The sequence below is a fragment of the Pelodiscus sinensis genome, chromosome 7 (genome assembly GCF_052426305.1).
Source record: "Pelodiscus sinensis isolate ZL-2025 chromosome 7, ASM5242630v1, whole genome shotgun sequence".
Taxonomy (NCBI): Eukaryota; Metazoa; Chordata; order Testudines; family Trionychidae; genus Pelodiscus; species Pelodiscus sinensis.
The window spans coordinates 65,438,707-65,455,299 of NC_143058.1; the positions used below are offsets into that span (position 1 = coordinate 65,438,707).

Genomic DNA, 16,593 nt, shown 5'->3' on the forward strand with positions numbered 1-16,593 from the left:
ACGAGAGCTAGTCAGCTAAAAATAGCAGTGTAGCCATGGAGACGTGGGAGGTGGAGTGGACGAGCTATTCTGAAAACGTACCTAGAGTCTTGAATGGGCTCATCGTCCGGGCAGTTCTCGCTGCTCGCGGGACAGGCCCAAAGATTCTTGGGTTTTCTTCCCTTCCCCTCCCACCCCTTTTTTCCCCTTTCTGCCCTTAGCAAAGACGAGGACAAAGGAGAAACGACAAACAGAGACCGGAAAAGGTGAAACTTTTTCTTTGCTGGTTTCACTGGGGGAAAAAAACCGGTTTTGCAAGAACAACTTTTTGGTGACCATTTGCGATTTTGCAAAAAAGTCATTGTTTGGTGGAGAGAAAAAAAACATTTAAAAATATCCGCAGGCACCGGCTCCTTCCAGATGGAGAGGCCCCTTGGTATTTATATTCAGTGGCACCCAAATTTGCCTGGAGGTCACCCCAAGGGCCTTGTCTACATGAGGAAATTGACCAGCCTGGCTAGAGCAGAATAATTATACCAAAGTAGCTTGGCCAGTGTGGATGCCTTATTCAGGAACAAAAGTGAATCTAGTGGTGTGATCACTCCACGCTGGAGTCAATGGCCTGACTACCTGCATCCTGCTTCAAAGAGACTTTAACACAAGACTTCAAAGAGAAGCCTCTGAACTGTCATTCATGATTAAATTTGACACTTTACGAATGGGCCTTAACAAAGATGCTAATTATCTTACCAATTACAGATTTTCTAAGGTGATAATAGCTTCCCCAATTATCACCTCTAATATCATTCTCTCATAGACATTAACATCTCCCCCCACCCGCCCTCTGTTCTAAAATCTGATTTGTCTATTTTATATGTGTTCACTTTTTTTTTTATTGTATCCCTTTGGTATATATGGTCGTGCCGATTTTCTTCCACTATTTGATCTGAGGAAATGGGTCTGGCCCCTGAAAGCTCATCACCTAATAAACCATCTTGTTAGTCTTTAAAGTGCTACATAGTCCTGTCTTTTGTTTCAGCAAGACCAGACTAACACGGCTACATCTTTATTACTATTCCAATCTGGGGAGGCGTCTACACTACAGAGGAAGATGGAAGCTGCCACTGTCGATCTTCCAGGGTTCGGAATAGCGGGTCTAGCGAGGACACATGAATTCGAACGGAGAGGGTAAACGTCATGCGACCCCAACCCCTCTGTTCTCGGAGAGGGGTGAAGAAAAGCAGCGCTTCTTTGTCCTGCCTATGCACCGCTTGTGACTTACACCCTCGAAATGGCGATCCTTCCTCTCCCTGGACAAGATCTCCCCCATCCAACTAACCAGGAGGCGCTAAAAGGAATGCTAGTTCCTGCCGCACCTCAGCCAGCCCAGAGAGGAGAGGATGGAGTTGTCTTTTCTGTCCCACGGTGACTCCCTGACAAGCTGATGTCTGATCCTGTATATTCAGTGCAAACGCTGTAGCATAAATCTCTGCTTCCAGCGGGGTTGTTAACACAGTCAAATATTCATTCACAGCACGCTTCTGCACACAAAAGACCTGACAGCGAGTACTTCTGCCCCAAAGAGCTCCCTTCGACAGCGCCGTTCCATGTAGCAAGCCCCACGCTGCCTCCTACTGGAGTTCCCATGCAGCTTTCCACACGGACACAAGTAGCGGCTCTTGCTTTACGAGGGCAATTTGTAAAGTGGGGGCCGTGGGAGGCTGGATTCGGAGCGGCTGTACATCGGCAGAGCTCCCACAGCTGGGCTGCTCACCCGCTCTGAGGATCCGGCCCAGGAAACATAGCCTCTTACGAGATTTCGGCGACAGTTGCTCCTTACAAAGGGAACCGATTGACACGGCATGTCTGTCTGCAAACTAGTGTCGCCGCCTTCCTGGGCCGTGTGGGGGAGCTGGTATTTCTTGGCTCCGCCCCTAAATGGCAGCGTGATTCCCATAGGCTCCGTGTTGGGAAGCAAGTCCCAGTGAGAGGGTATTTCTTGGCCAGGGAGCAATGTTCCCACTAATCTCTTCCATCCACATGCGGAATAAAATTATATGTGCACTGAGACATGTGCCAGAGTGCACCACCAGCAGAAACAAAATGTAGCTGTGGGCACTCTGCTAATCAGCTGGGCAGCACTGAGATTTCTTCCAAGTGGCTGCACAAGTGCCCAGCTCACACGGCTGGGGAGACAAGAGAAGCCTGTGTACAGCAGCCCCAGGAGGGGAAAAGCAATTGCCTTTCTGAGTTTCTGCTGCTTTCGGAGCTCATGGCAGTGTGATTATCTGGGTACCAGGGCCAGGCTGTGCCAGCCCACCCAAATGACGGCCATGAGGTTACATAACGACAGAGCTGATTTCATTTCAAGATCATTGCTCCTTTTCTTTTTTATGGTGCAGGTTCATGTTGCCCTTCTCTCAGCTCTTCGGGGCTCTCCGTGCACCTGTGCCAACATGCCTTAGGCCAGATCTCCACTTACCGGAGGATCGACACTCTGGCGATCGATCTTCCGAAGTTTGATTTACCGGGTCTAGTAAAGACCTGCTAAATCAAATGCTGCAGGCACCCTGTCGGCGCTGGTACTCCTCACTGTCACAAGGAGTAAGGGAAGTGGATAGGAGCATTTCTCCCCTTGACCTCCCGCTCTGAGGACAGTGTCAAAACTCAGCTTGAAGTATGTCGACTCCAGCTACGTTATTTACATGGCTGGCATTGCGTAACTTAAGCCGACTTTCTGGTGTGGTACAGACCTGGCCGCCATCTCCCCATGCCCTAAGGAAGTTGTTATGCCCAGGGAGAAATCTGAGGCATGGAGGAAAAAAACTTCTTGCCTGAGGCCAGACAGAGTCAGGATTAGGACCCAGAAATGTGACACCCACCATGAGAATTCGCTCCTGGACCGAGCTTCCTCCTCAGCAGGGTGACTAATGAATTCCTGAGGCCCGGGATCTGTTTCTGCCTGTAAGTCACAATCCTCCCTGTACCATGAAAACATGGGCGGGAGCAGCCTTGGGGACTGGTAATGGGCTGTCGGCCTTTTGTGTCTTCCCACTGTGAGCGCAGATGGGGGCGGGAGTTCCTAACAGTGTTCTCATGGCTGCAGGAGGACCCCCAATAGATGCTCCTGTGACCTTTATCCTGCTGGTTGTTTGACCAGCTCGGGCGATCTTTATTGACAGGCTTAGTAACAGGACCCCCAGAACTTAATCCTCAGTTTGGCTGCTCAGCACACGAACCAGCGGTGGAATAAGAGGGAAAAATGACTCTGTGTCACCTTTATGTTCCCCTGCCATCTGGGGCTGCTAGCGGCTGGTTTGGCTCCCGCTATAAGTTAAAGCAAGTTGAGGGCGCTGCCTTCCTGAGCCTGCAGGCAGCTCCCTTGCCTCAGCCACTGCGTGGGGCCCTTCCCCCCTGAAATGAATCAGATTCCGTCAGTTTCCCAGCAGCTCTGCGTGATGGATCTGCCTTCCTAGCCGGGCCTGATCTGCGTGGTCCCCTCTCGTGGTGGATGGGCCGGAGAGAGACTCACTGAGCTGCTACAGCCTTGGCCGATGGGGCCCGGCGGTGCCAACGGGAGGCAATTGCTCTGGGATCCTTTGAATTGCTGCCAGAGTGCTGCTCTGCACAGCTCTGAGGGCTGGAGGGGGTCGCGCTCCTGTGTAGGCGGCAGTAAGGGCTGACTGCCCTCAGCCCCGCCCCTTCCGCCCTCGTCCCTGCCCCTTCTGACCTTAGCCCCGCCCCTTTTTGCCCTTAGCCTGCCCCTTCTGGTGGAACGGAACTAACACCTCCCACAGCCTGGCCTGTGTCAGCCCCGCTGCAGGTGAGCAAGGAGGATTCTCCGGTCTGTGGTGCTGCCTTTGGTGCTCAGGAGCGTCTCTCCTGGCTTTTCCATCTATGTCAATCAGAGGCAGTTTGAGTCCCCCCTGCCCCTTCCCTCAGGCTGCCTGGAATTTGACCCTTTCTGTAAACTGCTTCAGTGCCTGTCGCTCAGATGATGTCTCCAGCCCACCTTGGATTTCCTAGCGAGCTGTAAATGGAAGCACTGTCAGCGCCGGTGGTTTCCCCTCAGCGAAGAGAACTTCCTCCAGCACCTGCTTTCTGAGAAAGGTTCCCCACCAGCAGGGTGGTAAACGACACCGTGAACTGGTAAACGACACCGCGGGGTGGTAAACGACACCGTGAACTGGTAAACGACACTGCGGGGTGGTAAACGACACTGCGGGGTGGTAAACGACACCGTGAACTGGTAAACAACACTGCGGGGTGGTAAACGACACCGCGGGGCGGCAAACGACACCGCGGCGGCAAACGACACTGCGGGGTGGCAAACGACACCGTGAACTGGTAAACGACACCGCGGGGTGGCAAACGACACCGTGAACTGGTAAACGACACTGCGGGGTGGCAAACGACACTGCAGGGTGGCAAACGACACCGTGAACTGGTAAACGACACTGCGGGGTGGCAAACGACACTGCGGGGTGGCAAACGACACCGTGAACTGGTAAACGACACTGCGGGGTGGCAAACGATACTGCGGGGTGGCAAACGACACCGTGAACTGGTAAACGACACTGCGGGGTGGCAAACGACACTGCGGGGTGGCAAACGACAGCGCATTCCTGTGAGCTCACCACAGCAGTCACTGACCAGGGTGGAAAGTCCACTCCCAGGGGCCAGGGCGGTGCAGGGGAAAGTGATCCCATGAGCAAGGCTGGACACCAGCCTCACGTGTAACACCCCTGGGGGAGACGGGGAAATCCTGCCCACCAAAGTGCTGGCTGGGTGTGGTCAGTGCTAGGGTCCCTGCCACCGAAGGGGATACGTCCCCCGGAGCACTGGCTGTACCTGCACTTAGACAGGCCACAGGAGTATCCATGATGGGGACTTTTCCTTCTCCGGCAGCCTGGCCCACCGACTGGTGGAGGGGAGGGCAGTTGCCCTAGGGCCTGGCAATTCAAAAGGCATCCGGACCCCGGGCCCTTTAATTTGCTGCTGGAGATCCACATGATGCATTCTGGGTGGCGCTGAGGGCTGGGGAGGGGTGTGGCGCACTCCAGGCAGTGCTGAGGGCTGGCTACCCAAGGCCCCGCCCTTTCTTCCTGAGGCCCCGCCCCCTTCTTCCTGAGGCCCCACCCCTTCTGGGAGGATGGAGCCGTGCCCCTCTCACACACTTTGCCCAGGGGCCACACAAGCCTGTCGCCTCCCCCTCCTGTTACCATCGACTCTCCGAGCCCCCCTCCTTCGTGCTGAATAGCGGAGGTCGAACTCAGCTTGCTGCTCTGCCGTTGAGCAGTGGGGATGCTGCAAGGCGGCTCCTCCTGGCAAGCCAGGGCTGGCGCTCCAGCCCCGAGGGCCCCCCCACGGGCTCTTGCAGGCTCTCCGCCTCCTCCCACCCCCCCACTTGGCTGGCATCTTTCCCCGGGAGCCAGGCTGTTAGCATGCCGGTTTCTGAGGCGACGGGGCGACAGCGGAGAACCGCAAGGGAGGCAGGCTCCGACAGGCCGGGCGGGAAGCCGAGTGCTGTCTCGTGCCTCCGGGAAGCCGGTTACCCACATCCTGCCTGTGCTTGCCGCCTCCCAGCCCCCGCTGCAACCTGCTGCCTGACACTTGGCAGCTGCGGACGGCTTGTAGGTGCAGAAGATGCAGGGCAGAGCCCGCTTGGCTTTTGTGCTAGTCGCTCCCCTGAAGACAGGAAAAGCCGAGGGAGTCGGCGCTTGCCTGTCCCTCTCCCTCCCGCTCCCTCGGCCTGGAAGCCCATGGCTGCTCCCCGACTTAACGCTCGTGTTGGCCAGAAACCCCACCCGTCCCTTTTCTCTTCTCCCTTCCTCCTCCCTCCGCCCCTGTTAATCCGAAACCCGCTCCTGCCCATGCCCCCTGGATGCAGCTTCCTCCTGGGAGGGTGTCCCCCAGCTACAGGTGACAAGGTGTCAAAACTTGTCTTCCCGGGGCAGGCAGGCCCCACTGAGCCGAAAACTCCTCGTGATAAAGCCCGCGACGCAGCCCCTGTGGGCCAGTGGGGTCTGGGAAGACAGAGCCGCTGCCTCTGGGCGTGGTGGTGAAAGGCCTGAAAAATGGGGTGTTTATCCGCCAAGGCTACATCTAACCTGGGATAGAAAAATTGGTGTCTGGGCCAGGTAGCCTCAGTCGCTGATCAGGGCCAGTGGCGGCCATGACGGATCTTTTTTCCCCATGTAGATGTACCGACAGCATTCACATGGCTAACGGAAAGGGGCAATCTAGAGCCGTCTGGCCCCACTTTCAAACACGGCAGCAGGAACTGAAGGGGCCGACCGAATTGAGGCGCCTGGTTAGCATCCCTTTGAAATTCTGGGAGAATTTCTCTCTGCTGTTCCCAGGAATGACAGGGGACTCCAGGCTTCAGACTGCACCATGGACCCTGGTTCTGGTCCTCTCCCGTGGGGCGCATCCTGGCAGGGAAATGATCATGCTAGGAGACGTGTATGGGCTGCCGTTGCCACCCTCGCTGCGTGTCTCAGGGGCTGGGGCGCACGTATCCTGCCAGCACGTGTGGGGATTAGGCCGTTGTACTTAATCCCATTATACAGATGGAGAACTGAGGTGCGGAGGGTCTAAGTGACTTCCCGGCACACCCCCCCACCTCCCAGCAGGGCCTCTCGCGTCCTAGCCACGGCGAGCGCTTCTAGCGAGTCAGCATCGTGTCTCTCTTAATGTCGTTGGAGGGAAGCCACTAGCATGACTGTGATCCCTCTGGGGTGGAGAGGCTGCAAGGACTCCCCGCTGCCCCCATGCACCACGGGGAGCAGGAAGGGGCAGTACACAAGAGGCCCAGCTGGGATGCCGTGGCTATTCTTCCTGTCCGGCCCTTACGATCCAACCTAGCTCTCTGAAGAGGCGGTTGCACTATTGTGGCTCAAAGCCCCCCCCGGCCAGCATCCCAAGGGAGCGTGGGCCAGCCCCTCCAAAGCAAACCTCGCTCTGCGGCTTCAGCTTGGCTCCGGCCCTCCCAGCCCTAATCGCTTCGGGGGGAGCGGAGGAAAGCCCCGGAGAGACAGTGCCCGCAGCGGCGAGCCCCGGGCAAAGCAGCGTGCGGCGGAGATGGTGGCGAACGGGGAGGGGTATTTTTAGACGTGCTCTGAGCGGCTGACACGGCCGGCAGCCCAGGTCCAGCAAACGGGGGCAACGCCGTTGGCAGCAGAAGCGAACGCGGAGTCAGAGGGGAGCTGGCGGGAAGCCAGTCGGATTTCCTGCCGGCCTGCCCCGAGGAGTCAGAGGCAGAGGAGAACAGAGAGCTGCACACCAGGCGGCAGTGGGAACCCGTGGGGCGTGGGGGGGACCTTTGTTGGGCCGGGGGCTGCTGGCCCACAGCCAAATCACTCAGGGGCCGCACAAAAGGGAGAAGCAAAAAAGACCCCAAGTCGCCCGCCGAGGTGGCCTCCGGCAGACAAGCAGAAAGCCCCTCCCCACTTTCCCCTCACACAGCAGAGCCTGGGGAGGCTGGGCTAGTAGGTTTTGTGGCCCATCCCCTGGCTTTGAGATGAGGCAAAAATGAGGGGTTCAGTGTGTGTGGGGGGGGGGGGGCTCATGGGGGTGTATCAACATCTGCCCCCCAGCCACCAGCCGGAGCTGGAATGAGCTCTGCGGGGGAAGGAAGACCCGCATTTACCTCTGCCTTGCCTCTGGCGGGCTGAGCCTCCTCAGGGAACCCAGGGAGCCCCTGCTGCCTGTATCCCCACGCAAGCTGGGTCCCTGAGCACCGTTTGGCAGCCGGCCTGCTTCCCGGGCACAGGTGTGTGGGCAGCAGAAGCCGGCAGGTCCCAGGTGGGACAGTCCGGCGGGCAGACGGTCAGTGCCAAGCAGAGGCCGCCCCAGCAATACAGCCCCCTCTGAAGAGAACTGAGCTGCTGTTGCTTTTCGCCAGCGGCTGCCTCCTTGGAGAAGGCCGGGCAGCAACGAGTGAGGAGACTCGGCTGGGGGGCTTTTCAGCTCCCCCCGCCCCGGCCTGGCATACAGGTGTGTTTTCCACCCGGGCTCCGGGCTGTGTCCGCAGCTGTCCGCAGGGCGTTCCTAGCGCCTGGCCAGGACAACAGCCCCAGCCGGGGGAAGCTGGTGGTAACACAAGAGAAAGCCAGGCCATGGGCAGCGTTTGGGCTGACAGAACCATTTCACCTGGGAGGGGGGTTTCTTTTCCCCAGCACAGCCCCCGAGTCTAGCCTGGACCCAGCTGTGCTGGGTTACGTTGGTAGAGCTCATTGGCCTTCCCCTACGGGGGCAGCTAGCCCCTGGGGATCGTCCTACGCACCCGGCTCCAGGCCCTGGCTCTGCTCTAACTCCTGGGGAAGGGGAGCGGGAGGGGAGGAGGCTGGGATGCGGGGGGGGCCGTGCTGTAATTCGTAAGCCTCTCCCGGCCGTGCCAGGGCGAGCGCGCGGCGGGAGCTCTCCAGCCGGCCCTCGCAGCAGGGTCTGGGCGTGGGGGGACGTCTGGCAAGCGTCTTGGATTCCTCGGCAGCTGCCTCACCCTGCGGAGAATTTCACCTGGCCTAGCAGCCAGGCAGCGAAAGGGTGGGTGGTGGCTTATTGGGGCTCTGCTGGCACATCAAATGACTGTGGCGGGGTAAAACCCAGGCATGCCCCTTACTCCCATAGGCTCTGGGCCAAGAGGGATCCATAGGCGGACTGGGGGAGGGGGAGTAAATTGAAATGGTCAGATGCTTTACAAAAAATGTACTTATTATAGTTGGGAGGGGGGGTAATTTTTTTCCTCTGGAATCTGGACCTTGAATCTATGTTCGGCGGTCTCCGATGGTCCCCTGGGAGGCTGGCTTGCCGAGAGCTAGTCCTTTATTAGCCACACTGTCGTTGCGCTCAGCAGCAGTCAGCCCAGGACTTTGGAAGGATCCAGCTCTCACTGCCAGGCTCCGAGGCTCAAACGAGACCGTTGCAATGTTACTGCAGGGTGTGCTGTGAACTCCTGCTACGCTGGGACCCCCTTAGCCAGGATCAGAGCCCCGGGGGCTGTAAACGCACAAAGACAGCGCGTGCCCTAAAGAGTTTACACTCTAGATAGAGAAAGTACGGTAGGGGAAACTGAGGCACGGAGCGGGAAAACGATTTGCTGACGGCCAGAGGTGGAGCTGGAAATAAACCTCCAGTCTCCTGACTCCCAGACAAGTGTCCTATCAGCCAGACCACGCTGTCATCTTATTTGCATAGCACCACCCACGTGTGTCATATGATAGCTGCCCTTGTGCTGCACAATGGATCGGGGCTGCTGGGAGGTGCTATCGGCAGCAATACAAATCCAGGGATCCAAGCCCCTAGGGAGGGGAGGAAGAAAGGCGAGCGTCCCTAGAGAAGGGCCTGGCTCCGTGGCGCGAAGCTGGATCAAAGCAAGACTGGAGCAAAGTTCTTGTGTGAATTCCAAGCCAGGAGGGGGCACTTCAGAGGGGGATATTGCAGCACATTCCCCGGGCAGCTGGCGCGGAGGCAGGGGAAGCCCGTGGTTGGGATCCACATCAATCAGCGCTGGCAGCCGAGCGCAGTGAAACAAAGCGGAGCTCACTGCCCCTTCCTTGCATTTGGTGTCGCTCGTCTCAGCAGCTTCCGTTCCCCTTTCCTGGCAGCCCCCGAGAGCAGTTGTCGAGGAAGTGGCTCCGGCCCCAGGCTGCTGAGCGACAGAGATCTGGGTGACTCCTAGCTTTAAAACTCCAGATCCTCCTTCTGTGGCATTACAGCGAAGGGTCAGAACAAGAGACGGCCAGAAGCAGCTTCCAGCCTCACTTAACACAGAGCCTGGACTCTAATCCCCCCCCCCCCCCCCCCGGTATTCATGTGAACCACCCAGCTCCATGAGGCATTGCACAGGGGGCTGTTTCTTTCTGTGGCTTGTGAGGCGTCAAATCTTACTGCACCGCATCAACCCACAACCCCGCTGTGCATCCCCCCAGAGACGATCCCCCGAGCCAGGCCGCCTGTTCTGACAAATGCCCCACAAACCGACCGCTGGGCCCATGACGCACAAGGGCAGCACGGCAGGTAACCAAATATTTACCCTGCCCTCTGCACGTCAAAGGCCAGTCCCGCTGCTCAGCCAGAAGCCGAGCGATGAGAGATTCAGGCTTTCAAAACAGGCCGAGCAGCTGCATATTGAATTACCTGCGTGGAAGAGACTGTTTATCCATACATTTGATGAACCGGGCGCTGTAGTAAGCCAGATGTGGGGGAATGAGGAGCCAGGCAGACAGCCGTTTCTGGATAATAAAGGAGGAAATAAACAAATGTTAGCAGAGAACTAGGGGTGGAGAAAAGGAGGGCACCGTCAGAGCTTGCATGTGGAAGGCCTTGTCTTTGTGAGGAAATCGACCAGAATACTTATTGCCAAATAAAGGGTTGAGGAATAAGTCGGGGGGAGGGAGGCAGGTTATTCCAGACTCGTTACTCCTCCCTGGAAGCACACACATAATAGAGCAACTCCAGTTCTGGAATAGCATCCACCTGGGAGCAGAGCTATTCCCCAAGAGCCCTTGCAGAATACATTTCCCCCTGTTGGCGTTCCCTTCCTCCGGAGAGGATTGGATTTTAGCAGCCACCCACATCTGCCCCAACACCATCTGCGCCTACAATGGGATTGAAACTGAGGATGCGAATCAGGTGCCAGATACTTTGGGGTACAACCCTCTAGCGTGTAACCTTATGGTTTGGGCTCGGCTCGCCGGGCAGTGTAAACGGGCATAGCTCCAGTGAAGGCAATGAGACAACAGCCGTTCACTACTCAGCATGGTGGGGAGGATAAATACACATGTGCAGGTCACGTGCTCACACACCACACTGGTAAGAGGTGGTGTCACCAGGAGGAGGGAGGAGAATTGTTCTCCTTGGCCCCTGAGGACAGGACAAGAAGCAATGGGCTTCAACTGCAGCGAGGGAGGTTTAGGTTGGACATTAGGAAAAACTTCCTGCCTGTCGGGGTGGTGAAACACTGGGATAAATTGCCCGGGGAGGTTGTGGAGTCTCCATCTCTGGAGATAGTTAAGAGCAGGCTGGACAGACACCTGTCAGGGATGGTCTATGGTGTTTGGTCCTGATGTGAGTGGAGGGGGCTGGAAGCCACCCTAGATAGGAAGGAAGGACCAAGTCCCTTCTTTGGGGGCAGCCCAGGCCGGTAGACCGTGTGTGTCGGCAATGCAGTTCCACCCGGGATAGGCTCCTAGTCGTAGAACACTAGACCTGGGAGGGACCTCGGGAGACGGATTTGCCCCTCCGCCTTGGCTCCTGCTGGCTCTGTAACACCGGGAGCCGTCAGCCTGCCAACAGCATGGGAACTGCGAGCGCAATTCTAGTGTCCCGGCTGGGCAGCCGCACCTGCCCAGACATGCTGACGCCGTTGCTGCTCCTGCCAGTACAGGGGCGGGTGGCTGCATGACATGGACACGCAGAAAAACCAACGCAAAGCTGGGAGCGCGCTTGCCGAGGCCTGCACGTCCCGGCAGCGCGGGGTTTGAGGGGCTTGGCTTTTGCCGTCGCTCTTCCCCCTCCTGGCTGGGAACCTCATTCCCCGTCACATGAGCGAGTGGGATCCGTCTACAAAGGCGTTTCTGCTGGGAGATGGGCGCCAGGCCACACAATCAACAGGCCCTGTGCCAAGAGCAGCAAGCCCAGGCCCCGCGCCGGAATGAGACCGTGCGCAGCGCAAGCCGTTCCCTTCCACCTCCACCAGCCAGGCACCTCCGCAGCCGCCCTCCTCCGGACCCCCTTAGCTCAGGGGTCCCACCTGCTATTCGCCCCTGGCTGTGGCAGTTGGAAATCAGGCCCCAGGCCGGGTTTCTCCTTGGAAGAGGGTTTTCCAGGCAGCCACCCAAGTCACCCCCAGCACATGGGTGTGGAAAATGCTCCAGAAAATCCTTTATCAGCTCCGGAAATCCTCTAACGAGCGTTAACGATCTCCGAAGCGGCACAGCCGTTCCCCCCCGGGTGTGACTGTATGCAGATCAGCGACAGATCCACGTATCGGGAATGAAGAGACCTGTCCAGCGTGCCAGCACCTAACGGCTGCCCCGCTGAAATCTGCTGCCAGGCGGCCTGTGCCATTCCAGCCCAGAAGCAGCCACCCTGGCAGGCCAGCTCGCCTCCCACACGGATCCCCTCCCCCACCAGCGCATGTCCTGGGGGTGTCGCTGTCCCCGGTCACTCACAGAGCCCATGGCCTCGGTCCAGCACCCGGCAAGTCTGAAACGCCGGCAGGGCTGTGAGATCGAGGCAGAATCGCCCAGGCCTCGCCGGCGAATGCCACTGTTCCGTTTGCGAGGCCGACCCGACCATTGCGCTCCGCCGCTGATCGGCCAGTCTCCGCGCCACGGACCCCCTCTTCTTGCTGCTGGGCGCTCTGACGTGGCATCTTTCCTTTCCCACGCTGCGGAGCCGGTGACCCCAGGCGCAGGTGGGGGGAAGTGACAGATCTGTCTCTTTGCTCGAGGGAGCTTCCGTTTTAGCCGGGCGCTCTTCCCCCGCCATTCACATGCCAGGCGCCCTTGCCGGAGCAGCCTGGGTGTGCGCCTCACCACTTTCTAGCGGCTCCGCCTCCACCTGCGTGGCCAAGGGGTTCTCCGAAGGCTGGAAGAGCCGGGGCTGTGGGAAGAGCTCTCTCGACTGGGTCTGCGATCCGCTGCCTGAGCAAGCCAGCGACACCGTATGGCTTTTTATGGCTCAGATCCGGGCTGTAGTGAGAAGTGTGTCCTCATACATGGCCATAACGGGCCATTGCCTGTGCAGTCCCATGATCCTGCACGGCCCGTGTGACATCTCACGCAATGCGAACACCCCCAGGGGTCAAAGCGTCGAGCAGTGTGGAGTGGAGGGGACGCCTGCTTCCCCGGCTGCCCTGCACCTCCCCATGCCTGTGGGTGACACTTGGTGGCTCTTGTTTTCACTGATTTCAGTCACTGGGTTTTCGACGCTGCTTTTCCACCCCTGCAAAGCCGATAAGACGTGTCCGGGGTGCAATTCCATTGCTGTGATTGTCTCTTCTTTTGGAGAGCGTCCGCCCCCCAGCCCCAGCTCTCACACGCCACGCCCGGCATGTTGGAGAGGGCGTGCCACTCCGGAGCGGGGGGCCCGAGCCAAGCGCCGGGGTCTGCTCCGTAGGGAGCTGGGGCCGAACTCACAGGCCACGGCGTCCTCTCTGTTCCGCAGCCGCAGCGCCGCTTCCTTCCCTGGGCTTGCACGAGATGCTCCCGAGTGGCCGAGGGCAGAATTTCACCCACGAGCAGGTCACCCTCTAGCCCAGCCGTTTTCAAACTCGCTTTCTCACCACCCTGCTGAAGATTATTGCTGCCGCCACCCAGAGTAGGTTGCCTGGAGGCTGGGCTCCGGGGTGGGGCTGGGGATGAGCTTTAGGCTGCGGCGGGGGCCACAGCTTTCGGCTCCAGCTTTTGGGGAGCGGGAGGGGCTGACTTCCAGCAGCTCCTAGTCAGCGATGCAGCCGGGGGGAAGAGGGAAGGCAGCTTCCTGCCTCTCCTGGCACCCAAGACCATGCTGCGCCCCAGAAGCAGCTGGCAGCAAGTTCCCAGCCCATGGGAGTGCAGAGCTAGTGCTGGGGGCAGGGCAGTGCATGGAGCCTTGTGCGTGCCCCTCCTCCCCTAGGAGCCGGGCCTGCTGCTGGCCACTTCTGGGGCGCAGCACAGTCTGCGGGGCAGGACAGGCAGGGAGCTGCCTCAGCCCCCCACAGCTCACCTGACCCCCTGCAGCAAGGAGCCCCAGCGCCTGACACCCCACGGCCCAGTAGGTCACTCACCCACATGCAGGCAGCATGGGCTGTGCATGATTTTCCACCAAGCCGACGTCTGGCCTCCCGGGAAACATTTCCGCAGAGCCAAAGTGGCAAACTTGCCTGATGTGCTCTCAGGGTGATTCTGTTCCCCTGTCCAGACCCGCCTGGTCTCTTTCTGACCCCGGCTTTGGGTTCATTTCCCAGGAATCTTCGCCCTTTCTTCTTTCCTTCCTCTTGCTCTCCACCTTCTCCGTTTCGACATCTCCGCTCTGGGCCTGCCTTTCATCGCAGGCTCTTGCCTCGCCCCAGGGGTGCTGCGGCGGCCGGGCGATGCACAAAGACTTGCTTGTGTCTCCACGGCTGCGTGCTCCTAATTGAACCTCATCCTGGCAGGAGCGCCGGAGTTATTAGGCGCTGCTGCGAGTTTCTCCCATGCTTGAATTGGCTCACTTAATAGGTTGAGGACTAATTGTCGGGAAGCAGGAGGCTGCCGCTAACAGCGAGTGCTTGATGCAGACTACACGGCCCCCTTCTGAGATTATCCAGTGGCTTCTGATCAGGGTTCACCCGGAGTTTGAAACCCCCTCTGAAAGAGGGCCCCGGGGCACTGGGTTCCCAGGGGATCGCTGCATACGGGCGTGCGTCCCTATCGAGCAAGGCCAGGCACTGGGCAGCTATTGGCCGGCTGCTTGTAGATGGGAAGCATCGTGGAGTACTGGGGGAGTTTTAATACAAGAGCCAACCCGGGGAAAGGGCAAGGAGACAGACCAAGCCCCCTTGGAGCTGGGGGGCGGGCATCGGCCCCAGGCCTGGTGAGGGGCGCTCTGGGGGCTTCCCATAGGAGGAGAGGTGCCACCAGAGTTTGGAGCAATGGGGATAAGGGCCCCCATGAAGAGACAGATGAGCAGCCACCCCTAAACACAGCGTTCCGCAATCACCCCGTGTTCAGCACCATGCTCGGCAGGTGATGCAGGCAAGGGAAGGCACGGCCTTCCCACAATTGCCCACACGCTCCGGCCGCCAGGGAAGGATGGGGCTGCGGCTGTAGGACACCAGCATCGGCCCTCCAGGGGACCAGGAAGGATCAGATGGGTGGTGGGCGGGGCTTGGCTCCAGGGCCTCAGGCAGAAGGGGCGGGGCTGGAGCTGGCTTTCACCCGCCGCCCGTGTCCAGGACATCCAGAAAGCTGGGTCACCCCTGTGGTGTGGCCTTCCGAAAGCAGCCGCCGTTGCCTCCGCACGAGCAAAGGGACCTAGTGCCTGGTGGGACTGGCCAGTGGCTGCAGAGCCCTTCAATACGGAACATTTCTCCTCCCCGTCCCGGCCATTGGGAGCCAGTGTCCAGTCCGGGGCCTCGGCAGGGGGCAGCCCTGGCTCTCTGTAGGGGCGGATGATGGGGGCAGGGGGCAAAGAGGAGCAAGCAGAGGAGGGGGCCGTGGGGAAAGGGATGCCCAGGGGTCAGGGTTTTGATGCCGGCAGGCCCCCTGTCTCCTGACTTTTAGGGAGCTCCTGGTTCAAACAGTTGTGGTGCCGGCAAACTAAACGGGACGTCCAATCCACCGGAGCTGGAAAGGGCCCGGCCGGCCCTCGCTAAGGGCAGCGCTAAGGCCAGCAGCTGGCACCAGTGGCATGGATGGAAAGGGACCAGATGGGCGAGGGACTGTATTTACTGGGCCCACTGCGGACGGGGAGGGAGAGGCAGCAGGGAGTGGAGGCGGCAGCCGCCAGTCATCACCCCGGATCCCTCCCCACTAGCCTCCACACAGCCAGGAGACCCAGCGGCCCAGCCCCCGGCCACCCACCCCCCGGGCTCCCGGCTGGAGCTGAGAGCTGGGCTGGGCGCTCCCGAGAGACTGGATGGGCAAGGCCAGCGCTGAACAGCCAGTGCAGAACACAAAGGGGAGCCACCGGGCAGCTTGCGGGGCCCCCTCGGCTCCCCTCCCCAGCCAGGCGCGGGGAGCTCCAGCAGCCCCTTTCTCCAGGTCATGGAGCCGAGCAGGTGCCGGGAGGGGACCCTCAGAAGAGGATTGCTGCAGGCTTCAGCGCGACCCGCCCTCAGCCTCCCGGTGCCGTGCTAGTGGCTGGGAGGAATCAGCCCCTTGGACACCAGGAGACACAGCAGCTTAGGCAGGGCAGGCGAGGGGGCTGCTGCTCCAGGCTCATCCCAGTGCGCCGAGCTCTGGCTGTGTCCCTGCTTCACTGCCAGAGCAGCAGAGCGAAAGAAGGACCCTCCCCAAACATGGCTTCCATTGCGCTGCAAACTCCCATTGGGGGTCTGGCAGCGCCCCAGGGTGGCCGCCTCTCCTTCCCTCAGTCCCACTTGTCCATGAGAGACTCTCCCTGGGCGGTGGGGCAGTTTCCCAGCAGGGCCCCCCCGGGCTGTTCCACACAGACGCTGATTCCTCAGCAGGGCGGCGGTTGCACTTGTTCATTCTAGGGCTTTTCCCCACAACAGCTTGGAAGGAGCTGCTGGTCTTTCACACAAACCAATGCTGCCCTGAGCAGCCAGCCCTTTTACAGTTGTGTGGCCACTCTCCAGCTGGGGAGCCATCTTAGCGCCTCTTCCCTTACCCTGTGATGGTTCTGAGGCTGGCCGAGTCTCCCAAACGCATCGGTGAATTCATCAGTGAATCTCACAGAGGTGACGTTCACTCTTTCAGATCCTGGAACCTCCTTCCAACCTTTTGGATTTCTGCATAGCTACAAAGGTCTAGAAGACCAATGTGGTAATAATAAAAGGGGTTCCACAAATAGATTGGGCTACTTTGGGGCTACTGGTTTTTGTTAAGTGACTGTGGAGTATTGATTCCGTAGAAATCTGGCAAGTCTGTTTTTGCTGATTTCTAAGTTATTGCCTACAAAAAA

The 16,593-nt window shown here is 59.1% G+C and overlaps 1 long non-coding RNA gene across 2 annotated transcripts; it reads right to left on the reverse strand.

Annotated features, from left to right (window-relative positions):
* Positions 1-8,787: 8,787 nt before the first annotated feature.
* Positions 8,788-16,349, reverse strand: LOC102461327 (uncharacterized). Of its 2 annotated transcripts, none has more exons than XR_332353.5 (3): positions 13,754-16,349; positions 10,120-10,214; positions 8,788-9,631 (listed from the first exon to the last, which is right to left on the reverse strand). It is a non-coding gene; the product is annotated as an uncharacterized LOC102461327 (long non-coding RNA). The 2 variants fall into 2 exon arrangements; XR_332354.5 differs by having other exon boundaries at positions 8,788-9,628; positions 13,754-16,345.
* Between the last annotated feature and the right edge of the window lie 244 nt (positions 16,350-16,593).